The 17,592-nt window shown below is 38.1% G+C and overlaps 1 pseudogene; it reads left to right on the top strand.

The window, feature by feature from the left end:
- Positions 1-213: 213 nt before the first annotated feature.
- LOC111741585 lies at positions 214-332 on the top strand (annotated as a pseudogene).
- The last annotated feature ends 17,260 nt before the right edge of the window (positions 333-17,592 follow it).

Below are 17,592 nucleotides of genomic sequence, written 5' to 3'. Positions count from 1 at the left end.
GGGATTTCTCCCTTGTACTTTGCTCATCTTTTAAAGATTGTTTCTTGCCCGAAGTCTACTCTTGAGACTATCTAGGACAAAAATGTTTCATTGAATTAATTGAATCTTTATGATGTGATATAATGAAAATACCAACTTATTAATGCAGTATTATGACCTGATGGCAGGGCTTATCAACACCAACATTATTCTGGTATTGAAAATGCCATTAAAGTCTACAGCCATGCTACCCTGAACAAGACCGATCCTGTCTAATCTCGGAAGCTAAGCAGGGTGGAGCCTGGTTAGTACTTGCATGGGAGACCACTTAGGAAGACCAGGTACCGTAGACATAAAAAATTAAAAAATAAGGGATTATAAACTGACAAGGTCTTGTAATCTGTGAGGTCAACCAACGGCAGCCTTGCCTTAAAAAAAAAAAAAAAAAGAAAGAAAGAAAATGCCCTTAAGTCTGCTTTTACATTTTTATAAGAAAAATTAAGGAGTCAAATGATTAATATAAATATTATTTACTCATCAGTTTTCTTGATAACTGAATTTCTTATTAAACATTTTTAGATTTTACTAATTTTTCTGTAGCTTTAAAAACATTTATCCATTTACTTAGCTGCCTTTTAAGTATGGTAAACATAATTTAACCTGTTTTTAATAGATCCAAGGCATTGCTGTGGCTCGGTTATTATACTCTGATATTATAGGGATAATTTCTAAAGATACTGTATCATACAGGGCTGTATATTTTTCTATCACATGGCCATGGGCTGCCGATTTTGTTTTCTTAAGATTTCTATTATCTTATTTATAACATGCATTTATCTTCTTTCTTGTCTCCAGCTCCAACTTCTTCCTCTAATAAGAGTTCTTCACAGCAGTCCTTCTCTTTTCTGCCTTTGATTTGCTAAGAAATAGAGGATTGGGTTCTGTTGAGATTATGTCTAAAGTAAAAGAGGAGATTCTAAATCAGGACCCGAATCCCTCACTAGAGGAAAAAACAAAACAAAACAAAACAAAAACCAACTAATTGGTTTTAACTAATGGGGCTGTAGTATTTCTGAAAGCTGATACTTCTTTGCAATTTTCTTTATGCAACATTTTTTTTCCTTGTTAAATGAGGATGTGGACTAGATAACCTCTAGTTATATTACTAATTTTGACATAATATGATTTATTTAAATTGTGAACTGTACTATACATATAGTGTTTGGTATAATTAATAATAATAACATTGATGATCACAATAATGATAATGACACGAATATCCCTATACCTACTAGCAATTTTCTTAATTTTGTATTAATCCCTTGCCTTCTTTACAGTTTTAACCACATACATATTAACATATTTTTAACATATTATTTTGCCTTGCCTGTTCTCGACCATTATAAAATGTGTCTATTCTCTAATTTGCATACTTTCTGGACAAATATTTGAGATTTATCTATGAGGATGCATATTGTTGAATTTCAGTTACTTTCTCTGCTGTGTAATATTCCATGATATCACTTAATTATTCTTTATCCAATCCATAAATGGACTTTTGGGAACTCAATTTTTGCTATTGCCAGTGATGCTGCTATGAACATTCTCGAACATATCCCCCAGAACAAATTTACCACCATGTCTAGGGTGCATATCTAAGAGTGAACTTGCTGAGGAATAGAAAGAATATCTTTAGGAGCCAATGACAAGTTGCGTCTATAGAAATTTCTGCCAGGAACATAGGAAAGTCCCCTTTGTTCTATGTCTCCACCAGTACTTGGAATTGTCATATGTTTAATTTGCTCTCGTGATGGATATGAACTAGCATCTCATGGGTTTTAATTTGCCTTTCTTTGATTGCTAATAAGTTGAACATTTTTTCCCCGTAAGTTTATTGGATGTTTGTGATTTCAGCAAGATAATTCTGCAATTCTGTTTCTCCAACTAAGCAGCCATTTGCTTTGAGGCAGCGATATTTTCAGAAGTTATTTGGTTTTTCCTACTAAGCAACATTTTGCTTTCAGGCATAGATGTTATCAGTGGCCTAACTTTTAGAAAGTTATTGCCTTATATGGTATTATGCTTATTTTTAGCCCAGATTTTCCTTAAACACCTTTCCAGAAGGTACATTTATTTTAAACTGGAAAAGAGATCCTCAGTCACTGTAAGATTACTGAATACCTAGAGAAACCTTTACCTTGTCAGTATTCTGCATTATCATATTTATTATGTCTATGAAGCATATTTCTTACAGGGAAGTGGGTTGCTTAATTTGAGGAACATTATAAATCCTCTGAATATGACAGAATTAAAAGATGACTCAATCACAGAGTTATATAGATAGGTGCCACATCTGTGTTAAATATCTTAATCTGACCATTTAACCTTGATTATGTTTCCAATATGGCAAAATATGTAAGTTCAGGATCATGGTTATACATGTGACTGTGAGTTTTAAACAAATAACCATACTTGCACATATGCCTATGCACACCTCCCAGTTTTTGTTTGGGTTCACAATTGTCACCTATTCCTATGGGACAGGCTAATGGAGGGCCCTGGATGAAGTAAAGCATCGGATATGCTAGCAGTGGCTTTTCTAGTGTGTTGCCCCTATGTCAACTCATTAGAGATGTGAGCCAAGCCTGAGACGTCTACGCAAACCCCTGGCACCTGGAATCCTCAATCCATTGTTCCCACATCTTTTCTCAGCCTCATGGGATCCCAGAAGAATATAAATTAGAGAGAAAATCTGCAAAGCTTTCCCTTTCATGTCTAATATCTGGGCAGAGCTGTTCCCTGCAGGACAATTTCTAGTTATTTTCTCTCTTTGGTCTGAGACATCTCCAGGGATGGTTTGTTCAGCAGCATATCAGTTCTTACTGTTAAAATTTACTTTACAATTCATCATAGATGGTCCTGTTCTAAATGTTCTTCCCATTGCTCCTTGTCACTCAGCTCTTGGTTCCCATTTTCCCTACTCAGTGATACTCTGCTTGTCTGTGCTGAAGTTGGATAATTCTAGCCATGAATCATTCTTGCCTCCCCGCTTAGTCTTTACTTAACCAGGCTATAAATATTTAGTTCATTTACTCTTTCCTCATACTTCTCCAGAAGCTTAATCATGTTTGTTTTTCCTACCTGATCTCCCTCTAGTTTGTTTATATCTTTCTGGTAATCAAGGGCCCCAGATTAAATGCGCCTCTTCTAAATAAGATGTTCCAAGTCCTATATTAGAAAATATAGGTTTAGCATAGTCTTTGACTTATTGTACAGTCATTCAGGGGTACTCATTTTGTCTCTCTTAAAATTTGTGTTCTCATTTTTCAGGTAGGACTTTTAATGCCTAACAAAATCATTGAGGTGTTATAAGGATCAAATAAGATCAAAATTTTGATTCAAGATAATAGTTACTGAGCATTTGCTATAGGTTATAAATAATTAAATAAAAGGCCTAAATGTGTTTCTGTCCTCCAAGGGTTTATCATCAAATCAAGGTGACAGACACAGACACAGTTAAAGAGGATACAAGACAGAACAAAGTACTCATTAATAAAAATAAGCGCAAACAAAGTGGGGCACACTCTGAAAAATATCAGCTACAATGTTTATGTATTATATCATTAATATATTAATGTTAACCAGATGAGCTGAGAGAGTCAATTTATTCATCCTTGTATCCTTAGATTGGCCCAAACAAAACAAAACAAAAACCAAAAGAAAGGAACGTAAAGAGTTGTCAGTCATATTTAAACCAAGCTACGGGTATGGTAAGAATGCAGATATCAATATTTTTCCTGGCAGATGTGCGGATGTTGCTATAAATGCATCCCCAGACTATCTACCATGATCCTTTCTTCTTTTATTTATGGAGTGTGTCCTAAGGTGGTGATGGAGCTTTGAGCCTAGTGGGATGGAAATGCTAATCAATATGTATGTACGTTAGTAAATCCACAATTTTAAAATGAGATAAAGCTTTAAAGACAAGAAAATATTATAGAAGAATAACTCAGCAGATAAAAGAAGGCTTTCTTAAGGAAGTTGTGGTTGGCACTTGAAGAATGAATTAATTTAAAGAGGGTCAAGAAAAGAATACTAGTTAAGAAAAGAGGGTGCAAAGGCCCTGGGGTGGGAGGAAGTATAGTGAATTCAAAGAGAATCAATATATCCAGGGGCCAGAGAATTAAGCATAATAAAAGCTCAGCTGAGGCCAGAGAAGACCTTAGAATCCTCTTTCGAAGACCGTAGCTATTTGTTCTCAGTACAGCCATCACCGCTTATCTGCAGTTTTGCTTTCTGTGGTTTCAATTACCTGCTGTCAAGTGTGGTCCAAAAGTATTAAATGGCAAATTCCAGAAATAATTCATAAATTTAAAATTACGTACTGTTTTGAGTATCGTGATGAAATCTCATCCTGTCCTGCTCCATCCCACCCAGACTGTGAATCATCCCTTTGTCTGGTGTCTTCACACTGTACAGACATACCTCAGAGATACTGTGGGGTCAGTTCCATAACCTCCACAATAAAGCGAGTTTCTCAATAAAGCAAGTCAGAATCTTTTTGCTGGTGGAAGGTCTTGCCTTCAGTTTTTAAGTCATGCAACATCTGTGAAGTGCAGTAAAATGGGGTGCAATAAAATGAGTATGACTGTATACACTGCCCACCCCCCACCCTAGTCGATTAATAGTCCTCTCAGTTGTCAGATTGACTGTCCTAGCATCACAGCCCTTGTGTTCAAGTAACCATTATTTCACTTAATAGCCCCCAAACACAAGAGTACTGCCGAAGAGAAGGCTTAAAGTGCTCCCTTTAAGTGCGAAGGTGTGTATGTATAGGAAAAAAAAACATAGTATCTATAAGGTCGATAGATGCTATCCACAGTTTTACGTATCCACTGGGAGTCGTGGAACAGATCCCCTGTGGATAAGGGGGGACTACTGTAAATAGTGGTTGAATTAATTGAAATGAGTTCATGGCAAAGACCTTTCTAATCTCAGCACAATCATTTAAAAATTTAAGCAAATTATATAGGCCATCTTTGCTGGGAATTTATGAACCCATCTATCCTATATGCCTAGAAATACCTCATGGGATTGTGTGGACATAACTAATGTAACCAAGGCAAAGGGACTTTGAAAAGTATAAAGAGCTAGACAAATGCAAATGATTGTTAATAAGCACGTGTACCAGGCTGCTTTGAAAGCTATCACTGAGCAGAGAAAATAGTACTTCATCTTTCCTAGGTTTGGCATGGAGACATTTCTTTTTCATGTGACCTCCTTTGAAATGTGTGCCTGACTACTCTTGGTGAATTAAAAAGGAAAAATGAACCTAAGGTTTTTAAAAAAAAATTTTGTTCAGATTGTTTGCTCAATATGCTTCTTTCCTATATATTTTTTCACCATTACCGTTTCTTAAAAATGTGTGTGCATTCCCTTAGATTTAAGCCCATTTAGGAGCACTGAGTTTCCTTTACCCCTGCAAGTTGCACAGGAGTTGACCGTGTGGTCCTTTGGTCTTTGGTCATCATGAGATAGATGACACAGCTTGGGAAGAGAAGCCTTCCAGCTTGACTTCAATTTACCCATCTATATAATGGAGACAAAATAACCTCTCTTTCCACCTCTAAATTGCAGATAGATAAAATATCTATTCTGATGCCTGACATCTAATAAGTGTTTCATAAATACTAGCTATTTTTTGTATTATCTTAATATAAGCTAGATTTATACTGGGATGGTCTTTACAAATAGAAAATCTCACAGGCACAGGCAGGTCTCTGTAGAATTCTCCTCAATTTCATTGTTGTAGTTGAAGATTTTAAAGACTGAGAAATAAAGTCAGTCAGTCAGATTCCGACAGCAATTTTGAAATCAAGCACATGCTTAGTTTAGTTGGCCATGGTCCACGCCTTTGCTGGATTTAGAGGCTAACAGGTTCAGCTAAGTTAGACCTGACACAGTGTAATCCTGATCAGACTTGGCACTGTGTAACACAAATCCTGGGGATTCCTCATTCAAATTCATCTCCCCCATTAACTCTTATTTGGTTAACCACGTCCATGTTCTCCACACCCCCAATATTAGCATCCGCTCAGCATGAACGCCTGGAAGCAGGTACTCGCTTGGTTAATGTGTAGTGCCAGGTTCAGTTTGCCCCAAGGGTCTTCTCTCTGGAGGAAGGGCTGTCACCTTGATTCTGTATCAGTGCTTAGCCCTACCTCATACAAATTAATTTAGAATCTCTGAGATGTGGCCCAGCACAATCATTTTTAAACCTCCACAGGTGATTCCAACATGTGGCCAAGTTTGAGAAACTGTGTCCTAGGTCCTTGCTATTCAAAGCGAGGTCCATGGATCCACAGAGTTGCATCAATTGGGAGCTCATTAGAAACGCAGACTCAGGTCACACCCAGGCATGCTGAATTAGAATCCCAGGGGGCTGAGAAACACGGCCTTAGGAGACTGAAAGCCCACGGAGGGAAGTGACCCTTATTTCTCTTTCTTTGTAAAAATCTAGTCAATGGGAAAATGCTTCTTCTGTACTAGTCTAGTCTTAGCTTGAAGCCTTGTCTTTGGAGTGCTTTGTTTTCAAGAGCTGGTCTTGTAATGACAAACTATGCCAACATCAAAGAGTCTCCTGGTTTCTGGTTTAGTATTTTTCTTGGAGGGCATAATATGTTTCATTTTCCTTGAGATTTAAAGCCCTTGAAAAACCTCCAAAAAATGCTCTTTGGGTGTTCCATCTATCTTTTCTCTTTTCTCATCGATGCTCACGTTTTAAAAGGGTCTCTGGGTTTTTATTCCATATTATCCCCTCCCTTCACCTTGTTTCCTCCCTAAAAGTACTCAAACCCAGAGAAAAAGACAGGCACTTGGGGCCCGGGTCCTTCTCTACGCTCCCTCTTCTGCCTCTCAGGTGTGACGCTCCCAGCACACACTCGCTCAGAGAGAAGCCCTGGCAGGAGGCCAGGCAAACCAGTGCCGAACCTTGCTATTTGGTTAGGAGTGGTCTTCAGGGCATGAAACAGACCAAGTGCTCATTTGCCTGGGCCTCTGTGGCGGGGGAGAAGGGGCGCAACTGAGATTTTTGAAGAAGAGTAAATCTTTAAAGACACACAGCTTACTGCGAGGTTTTGAAGCTTTTGCTCTGCACCTTGCAGCAGAGAGAGGAGTTTTAACCGGCAGGCTCCAAATTGGACTCTACAAGTAGAGCACTTGGGTGCTCAGCTGCGCAGATTGGACCAACCTGAATGAAAATCACTAGTGTTCCTCTTCGTGAGAGATGTTTCTGCTTAGTTTATGGACTGTAGGCCCTTTTCTGGTCCCAGGAGAAAATGAGTAGGGCTTTTGTGAAAGGTTATGTAAGACTGCTGTATTTTTCCCCCCTAGAGTAAAATTCTATTTATAGAAAGGCAAAACTACCTCTCAGGAAAAAAAAAAAAAAATGCATTTTACTCCCTATAGCTTAGGAAAGGTAATTTAATCCATCTTCAAGAAAGAATTAAAGGAAGAGAGGGAGAACAGAGTCACAGGCAGAGAGAGTGGGGCATACAAAAAGAAACAGGAGTACGAGAGAGCATCCTCGTTGCTCTGGTCCTCGTTGTTGCAGCATTTATAGGGGGACCAGCTGATCCTGTCTGCCTGCAACTGAGATGCTTCCCAGGAAGCAGGACTTCCAGTGTTACCAGTAGGACTGCCCCAGGTACATTGGAATGGTCGATCACCCTAAACTAGGGACCTGTAGTGGGGGTGGGAGTGGGGAAAATGTTTTCAGCAGTATTTTAGACAGCATGCTGTCAGATGGAGGAATAATTAGGGGGTGGCATCAAGACCTATTAAGAGGGGACTGTTCCAACAGTCCAAAAAAATGGGTGCTCATTTGGAGATTTAGAAACAAGTTGTACCTTGGCCATGACATCGCAGTCATAGATTCTTTACCTGTACCCCTGTGCTAAAGTCAAGCTTGATGTCCAAAACTGAAGGTTTATTTATTTATTTTTTAGCCAATTGCTTGGCCAAAAACACTGTTAGAAACAGCTCATTTTCAATTATCAGGATGTCTTTGGGGGATGGCAGGATAATGTATATTGGAAAAGTCATGTTTAATACTTTTGTGTTTTATTGTGCCTAGTAGTGCTAGATGCATATTAATTTGTAGTAGATACCATTAAATAATTGATTTCCTTATAATGATTATTCACATTTGCACAGAATCTGAAGTTGCTCTTATGTACAAGCCATATGAAGTTTAGTTAAGGATATGTTAAATTTCAGAGTAGTCAACTTTTAACTGCAGAGAAGTTTATTCTACTCTCTTTTCCTTCCCCTCTCTTTTTTCTGGATTTTTTTCTTTACATACCAATATTCCAGCATTCAAAAATCGAATTCAAAATCAAGGAGATCGTGCATAAAGTAAAATCCGAATGTGTGAAGTTTATAGAATTTGCTATCTCTTTAAGCCCTGTTCCTAATACATGTGGGGTAGCTGTCAGCTCACATGTGTGAACATGGAACAAGATAAAATAGGTGAATAATTATTCCCTATATAATCAACCCAGGGATAGACTGTGTTTTTCTTCGTTTGTTTGTTTGTTTGTTTGTTTGTTTGTTTTTTAAGGAGAACCATTCCTGAGGACTGGTTATTTTTGCAGAAGTCAGTGGAAGCCAAGATAAGACAATGGAGATAACAAAGGCACCTAGAATGAAAAGGTCAACACTTCATGTATTTTAACATATCAGTCAAGCGGGAAAGAACTTGGCAGTTGTTTGAGATGACCTTCTCATTGTACTGATGATGAAACAGGAAAGTTAACTGAGAAGTTAACTAAGCCCTCACATCACAAGCCTGAGAAATGAGTGCCATGAAACATATTTGCACACATGGAATTAAATCTTGGCTCTATGAAGATTGAACTCTGTGACCCTCGTTATGATGCAGGGTCCTCATCCCTAAAATTGGGAAAACCATCGCTGAATGGTTAATTTAAAAATATGTATGACACTAAAGGACTATCACAGTCCTTGGCATATAGGGAGCACTAAACTATTTCTATTTTTATTCATTCATGCAACAGCTGTTTTATGAGATTATGCTTGGTTTATCATATTTGTTGATTCCTGTGGATGTGAAAACATATAACATACTGCCACTGTTCTTACAGAGTTAACAAAATGCTTGGGGAAATAAGACCTAGTTTAAATACTAAAAAGAACAAAAGACAAGCAGAGTCACAAGACAATATATTAACAAACAAATTGGCATAGCCACTACAGAAAACAGTAGGGAGATTCCCTGCAAAATTAAGAATAGAATCACCATATGACCCAGCAATCCCTCTTCTGTGTATCTACCCACCAAATTTGAAAACATTTCTCTATAAAGATATATGCACCCCGATGTTCATTACAGCATTATTTGTGGTGGCCAAGATATGTAAAACAAAACAAAACAAACAAAAAAAACATTGTCCTTTGAAAGACGATTGGATAAAGAAGATGTGGTACATTATACAACGGAATATTGTTCAGCCATAAGATGAAATACTGCCATTTGCGACAGCATGGATGGATCGCGAGATAATCATGCTAAGCAAAATAAATCAGATAGAAAAAATTGAGAACCATATGATTTCACTCATATGTGGGATATAAAACTGAAAGCAACAAATGGCCAAACAAAAACTCATAGACATAGACAACAGTTTACAGTTACCAGAGGGAAAGCAGGAGGAAGGGAGGTAGGAAAGAGTGAAGAGGGTCAAATACATGGTGACGGAAGGAAATTTACCTTTGGTGGTGAGCACGCAATGCAATGTACATAGGATGTATTATTGAATTGTACATTTGAAACCTATACAATTTTATTAACCAATGTTACCCCCCAATAAATTTTAAAAAGAGAATCAAACGAGTGAGGAATGCCGATAGAGGAGAGGAAGAGAGAAACCCTGTCAGAGAGGCTTCACACCTGAAGAAGGACTGAGTCCGGTGGGCAAGGTGTTTGGAGGGGAAGAGAGCATATTCCTATGTGGACACTGTTGTTTACGTGCGCTGGCTCCGGAGGACAAGAGGATGGATGGCAAACACTTCATTTCTTACAGTCAGCCACTCACTCGCCACAGCGCCAGTTCTTATCGCCGGCAGTGGTTCCTTTGCTCACCAGCCTCTTCCTAAGCAGATTTTTGATAGCCCAGGAAAAAGAAAGGGAGAGAGAAGTGACAAGGTCACCTGCGAAGTAACTTTGGCAGCATAAATAATGTAATTTTCAGAAGAAGAGATTTTGCCTACAAGGCATTTCCTAATAATTTGAAGGAGGTCTCAGAAGGACACATTGCTCAGGAAAAGACAGATGCCATCACACATTTCAAACTCTGAGATCTAGTAGCTGAGAAAGTAGATTTCGGCCCCTGGACTGCTGGAGGAAGGCTGTGCTGGAAATTACTGTTTCCATCTTTTTCCTTTCAGCATAGCTTCAAAAGGTATAAAAAACTTTGATTCAGGATGCCCAAATCCTTTATTACTAATGCATAAAAGGGTGTTAGCTCACCCTTAAAAGGTTTTCTGTGCATTTTAGAGCCAAAGGGCAGGTATCCCAGCCCAGAATTTTCAGCTTAAATAACTTTTTCTTTGTTCTTTCTCCCCAAATAGTCATATACGGTTACAATAATTAGTAATTAATACATGATGATAATGATGATGTTGCTTTATGTTTGTCTGATACTTTATTTTCTAATGGCTTTCACATGCATTATCTAAATTCATATTCTAATACCTCTAACAAAGCGGGGTAGGATAGCTGACTTGTCTCACATGTTTTGTGAATGTGGTTATAAAGATTGGTGGTCTCTTATTTGTTTGAGATCATACTGAAGGTACTAGTCCTGTAAGAAAATCCTAAATCTTCTGCCTTTTAATTCATTTACTCTCTAATATGTACTTGACACCTTCCAAAAGCAAGAGAGAGAAAAAAAGCAAGGGCAATTTACTTTTTTGTTGACCAAAAGTACATGCTCTTAAAAAAAAAAAAAAAAAGACATCTAGCACCCAAATCTTAATTTCTAATAGAATTCTCCAATAAAAAGAACAAGAGTCCCTTGAAAGAATGGCTGATGCTGATTCTAGGATTTAGGCTGGAAATATATAAGATAAGCCTGGAGCATCTTACAGTGCCAGAAAGTAAGAAAGTTCTTTTAAAAAATGAAAAACCCATAATGATGGAGTATACCAAAGCATCACAGGAGCTGACTGAAAGCTCTCAACGGCCAAAGCTGGAACAGTTTGAGCAACACAATAAATCAAGTAATTTCAGATTATAACTCAAAATATAGAATCTCCAGGAGTCCATACTATTATAAATACATGATTGAGTAAATTAATGGGAGAGAGTAGACAAATCTCTTATGCGGAAGAATTCCAAATCATTTATATAGATAACCTACCCTCAAGGAGGTCGAGTATAATTCCCACTCTTTTCACTGTGGGCTGGGCCTAGTGACTTCCTGCCAAGAGTACAGTTTACGGGGGGAGGCGGGGAGGGGTGTTGACTTTATAGGGGAGAAGCACGATAAACACCACCTCAGCCCAATGATCAAGGGCAACATCAGCAATGATAAATCATGTCCATAGCAAGTAACCCTGGTATGATGGGATGCTTGGCACTTCATCTCTGTGATCTTCACTTCTCAAACTTAAGTATAATCATGAGAAAAAAAAAAAAACAGCAGACAAAACCCAGCTGAGGAACAGTCTACAAAATACCTGACCAGTACTCCTCAAAAGTATCAAGATCATCAAAAATAAGGATCGTCTGAGAAATTGTCAGTGCCAAGAGCAGCCTATGGAGACATGATGACAGAATGTAATATGTTATCCTGTGCGATCCTGGAACTTAGAAAGGACTTTAGGCAAAAACTAAAGAAATCTAAATAAAGTATGGACTTCGTTTAATAATGTCCTGTTTCCCTGTAGATTTAGCCTTTCTGTCTCTAAGTCACCAGTGGAACTTCTTTCATTAGTATTTAAATTTCCCCTATATTAATGAGCTATTGCAAAAAGATTTCTACATTTTTCAACTCATATACCATGGTTAGTCTCATTGACGCTGAGGCATTTATAAAGTATAGAAAAGCAGAATAATAATGATCAATTTTATGAGACTGTGTGGTTTAAAATAATATGGCAGATATTGCATATGAAATCGTTATTACCCACTATTTTCTTATTTAATAGGGGGTTATTTCCCATAAGCAGCAATATGCCAGCTAAAGAACTCTATTTCCCAGACGCCTTTGTATCTAGGAGTGGCCATGTGACATAGTTCTGACAAACAGCAGGGAATCAAGAGGCTCTTTGGGATTTTGGAGACAGTTTGCTCTCCTGACTAAGTACCCCTCCCCTCGTCCTTGTCGCCTCCTTCTTTCTGTCTGGGCAGCAGAAGTGAGGCCTAAAGTGGGAGCAGCCATTCTGCATTCCATCTGTGTTAAGGACAATGAGAAGGAAATGGGAAGAAACGAGTCCAGGACGACTTCCTTGAGCAGCATCACCTACCGTCTTGGGACGCTGCCTTCTGAACTGCTTGTTAGTGTGAGGGATTAAACCTCTGTTTTAGTTTTAAACCACTATCACGGGGTTCTGTCACGTGCAGCCACGCTCAGTTCTACCTGCTGTGTGTTTCCATAGTAAGTTATTTACTCCTCACAGTAAAAAAAATAAGGGAGGAACTAATATTATGCCCTTTTACAGGTGGCAAAAGTGAGAAACCAAGAAGTTAGCCAATTTTCCCACAGCCTTGTGCTGGCAAATTGCAGACCTATGATTCAAAACCTGGCTTTAAAACACACCTTCTTGTATACGTGCTATAATTCCTAGATAGACAGTAGCTATTATTAGTATTATATATTATTGTTATTTTTGTAACATTCACTTTTCCTCCACAAACAAGTGAGTTTTCATATGAGCCATTTATTATTTAGACACCTCTAGATTATTGAGTCCCTAAATAAAAACTCGGTTTTCTGTTAATCGTTTTCAAATGTCACAGTTTTCACTAACAATTATGACAGTTTCATGCACTTTAATTTCCTCTGAAATCCACTGCCACCTTGTAAAAGACAAACATTTCAGCTACAGCTTCGGAATACCGAGTCCCTACCTTAGCAACTAGGCTAAGCTCTATAAGTCACATGTGTGTTATAATTTCTCTTCCATTTGTAGCGTAAGGGAATTTCATATAGTTCTGATATATCGTGTAAATTAGGCCAACAAAGTGCTGTGCTATGTCTTCATTAAAATAGAAGACGGCAATAATGCAACCACGTAGCGTGGTCTTGCAGCCTTTGAGTTATGAACATTCAATAGCGTCTCCTTACTTGTGCTTAAGTTGGCATTTGTGAGCAGCATATAATCAATTAATCAATAATCTAATTTTCTGTTAAAGAGATGGTGCATCATTTTTTAAAAAAAATCAGGGACCATTGTATGATTTTATTAAAAGAGCTGTATCAGCAAGGAAACTTGTTTAAAAAACATTGAAAGCCTTTATTCAGAGAACGATGATTTTGCTTAACTAAGCCAAGGTGAAAATTGGATGTGAATGTTCAGTTTCTAAAGCCTTTTATTATTTTGCAGCTGCTAAAAAGGAAAGCACCAGTTTAAGGTTGCTGATAAGAATATACTGTTTTTACTCATGATTACATATGTGTTAGTGGATTCATCTATGAAATACATAGTGAAAATAATCCTAGAACTTTAAAGATTAAACCCGATTAATTCTGTCCTATTCTTACAAATTTTGAAGAGTATACACAGTCTCCTGATTTGTCCCATATAGGGTCACCACAGTACAAAGTGATGTTACTGGGTTGATAGAGCTTATAGCCATGTAGAGATGAAAACTGAGACTTCTCAAAGTCTTATGTATATTTCTATACTTAACGTTATTATAATTTCTTCCTAAAAAGATATATATGCTTATTGTGAAAATTCAAATACAATATTATGGAAATGTATGAGTTGGAGAAGGAAACGTCCCCATATTCCATGCCTCTGGGGTAAACCACTGTTCATTGGTTTTGCTCAGTCTTTTTTTTGTTTCTTTTTCTACCTGCCATACAATTACTGTGAAACTTGGGAAAAGTTAGGCTTATTTTTGCATCCCATTAAAATATTGAGTTCTGTTTTCTTTTTACCAAATAAATAAATAGATAAATCTTAAAACAAAAACAACAAAACGAAACAGAACAAAGCACTCAAACATTTACTTTATCATTTAGAGGACCGTACTAGATGAAAATGATCACAAAGCACATGGACCTTCCAAGATAAATAAGTGCCAGCCATGCCTATCTTCCTCCTTCTACAAGGAGGGAGAATGTTAGCTCCAAGGCCTCAAAAATGCCTAACTCTCCTGTAATACAGGGGTCCTCAGCCCCTGGTCCGCAGACTGGCACCAGTTCATGGCCCGTTAGGAACCGGGCTGCACAGTAGGAGATGAGTGTCAGGCGAGTGAAGCTTCATCTGTATTTGCAGCCGCTCCCCAGCACTAGCATCACTGCCTCAGCTCCACCTCAGATCATCAGGTATTCTCATAGGAGCACCAGTCCCTGGAGCCAAAAAGGTTGGGAAACACTTGCTAATTCCTTGCTTCTCAAAGTGTGGCCTGCAGAATAGACAAATCGGCATCACGTGAGTACTTGTTAGAAATGCAGAGACTCAGGCTTCATCCCAGATCAGCTGATATGGAATCTTCATTTTTACAAGACCCCTTCATGATGTGTATGCACTTCATAGTTTGAGAAGTACCATTCTAGTTCTAGCATGCTTCCTGCTCCAACCCCTATTATATTCCAAGAGATGGGATTACTCATGAGTTAGCAATTTGTCAGAGAAATAGCCTCTGTCATCACAGCTCTTTCACATGACTTTCAAATATGCTCTAAAGGACTGAACGTTGTGCTCCTGAAACCGTGTCAAGATCAGAATGGCTGTCCTGGGGCTGGCTCACATCCATCCTCTTCATTGAGGTCACTCCACACGTTCGTCACCTATACCTCTCAAGGCCCAAAGCACTCAAGTCTGCAGTAGTTTGAAGAATTATGCTTCCTATTCCAATAGTTGTTACTAATCATGTATAGCTCGGTGTGATTTTGCTAATGCATATAGACTCTCTCCAATGAAACCATTAGCTGAGTGAAGAAAAAGACCAAGGATATTTTTTTCTGTATCTTAATCCCTCCATTAGTGCTTGATTATGATAATGATGATGTAATAGTGCAGAAAACACCAAAGAGATGATTGATGCTCTTCCTTTGGAATGTAGGTGGAAATAAATGTAGGTTGGCTTTTTGTCCTATGATGACTTCACAGGAAGACAGTGTATGAAGGCTAAGATTCTCTGAGCTCTCTGCAGGCAGGAAAACAAAGGCATTGCTAGTTTCATCCTTATTTCCTCTCATGACCATGGTACCATTAAGCCTTTTTTTCTCTCTCCGATTTTTATCAAATAGATTTTCATATAACAGAGATTTCTTTCATCAACACATAGGAGTTAATTGACCTCTTTTGTGGCAACTTAACTTTGTTTCGTTGGAATTAGCATCCAAGGGGCGGATCAGAATTAAACTGAAAACATCAAATCTAAATATTATTTGAGAGTGAAGAGGTGATGAGGAACAAGATGAGAGATGTTAAAAAGAAATCTTCATTAACTTGAACTTCAACATATTGTCCTGATTCAAACCACTGTTCCTTTTTGGTTCACTAAGATACCATTGCTAGTCCAGCATTTTAATGGATTAGATGAGTGCAAATGTCATCTTAGGGCATTATAAATGCAGTAACTTTGAATGATGGATCACCCGCTGCTTGAGAAATGTGCTTTCAATTGGAACTTGGATCTCTACATTTCAAGCAGTCTTGAGGCTTTTTATTATGGTAAAGTCTATGGGAAACATCAGGTTAACCGAATTTTGTCTCTGGTTTGTGGCAGAAATATTGGAGAGGAGGAGAAATCATATCTCACCTTCTGTCGTACCACTGACTTGACCTGTGAAGATGATGAATATCGAGGAGTAAAACAAGAAGGCATTGAATTTTCTTTTTAATGAATCAAAGCTGAACTTCCTATAAATAATGCATTTAGAAGTATTTTTCATGGACTCGTCCACCTTCTAAAAGTTTTAGGCCTTGAATTGTTCTAAGCTTGAGATGTATGGTTTGACTGTTCTGTGATAGCATTGCTTTCTTTCCAGGAACAACGTAATTAAACTCTTGATTGAATGAAGAATCATGCCCATGACTATGTATGGCATTTTGATTTTGAAAGCCTTCTCTTAGTCGAAGCAGCTGTTTCAGGATGGAAAGGGCAAATGATATCTCAGAAGCTAGAACTATTAGATTCAGCCTCTGTGTCCTTTTCTTCTAGGATGGCAGCTCCATTTGTAGAAGCTGGGCCATTCCCATGAATGGGAAAATGATGGTCATTAGTTATGTTAGCTCCATTTACCCAATCATTTCTGCTTCCTACAGATCCGACTTTGATAGTTATGTTTCCTACCAGGAGCTGAGAAGTCAATGACCTGATCAGTGGTCAGTTTCTTCCTTGAATTTCTGCCAAGTTCTCACATATCACGTCTCTCTACACCCTCATTCCAAGCATTGGCCAGTTGTCTGGTTGGAAACAAGATCGGGGCAGTGGTAGGAATGGTTTGTTTACATTTAGTAAGCTTCCCTAAACTCCTAAGGGGAGGCTAGGGACTGGACATTTGAATTCCATAATGCTTTTTATATTTTAGCCCATAGTTTTATTTTTTTCCCTCTTACTATCTAAAATCTGTGATTGAGTTTCTGTTTTGGGTGTGCGCTAACCCCTCAAACTAAGAATATCGAAAGAACCTAAAAGAAAAATGGGATGTTGTAATATTATCAAATACTCAAGAAGAAAAATTGAAATTTTCCTTGTGGTCCTTGGTATGACTTGATTGAGGAGTGGGGGCAGAATCAAATGAAACTTTTCTTTGTTTTGTTAGCTCCTACTTTAAAAGGAAATGATAATTTACTTAACTCCTTTACAGATGCCTTTCTAGGGATTTATTTTGCTGCTTTATGGTCTAATAGGAGACTCAGAGCTCATCATGAAGTCTGTATTCAGACCAGGTTCAGCTCAGACTAATTAATGGAATTATGTAATCGATTGGTTCTGTTTCTATTTCTAGGACTCTTATATTTTGAAATGAGAACATGGAAGTGGCAATCAGGTTCACAAGGACACAGCTCAAAGTCCCCCATTTCTCCTTTCTCTTACATTTCACAGGCAATAAAGAATACAACATGTTTTCCTTATTTGAAAGATTCTTGGTGATGATCTTTTGGGTATAAACCTTCCCTTGCCTGTTACTTCAGGCTGTGTCTTCTTTGACTCAGAAGACTCTACCACTAGGGATATTTTTCAGGAAAAGATGAAATTCCCAGTAATTTCTAGAGCCAGGAGATGCAATAGACCTTGAAGAAGGGCACAAGGCGGAAGCAGGAGAATTAGGTTCTACTAGTGAATAACACAAATTTTTTACCCCTTTTTTGTTTTTCGGCCAGCGGTTCCGTTTTGGTTTTTCGGTT

The sequence above is a fragment of the Pteropus vampyrus genome, unplaced genomic scaffold (assembly GCF_000151845.1).
Source record: "Pteropus vampyrus isolate Shadow unplaced genomic scaffold, Pvam_2.0 Scaffold3, whole genome shotgun sequence".
In the NCBI taxonomy this organism is placed as follows: domain Eukaryota; kingdom Metazoa; phylum Chordata; class Mammalia; order Chiroptera; family Pteropodidae; genus Pteropus; species Pteropus vampyrus.
This window is presented reverse-complemented; position numbering and strand designations above follow the sequence as displayed.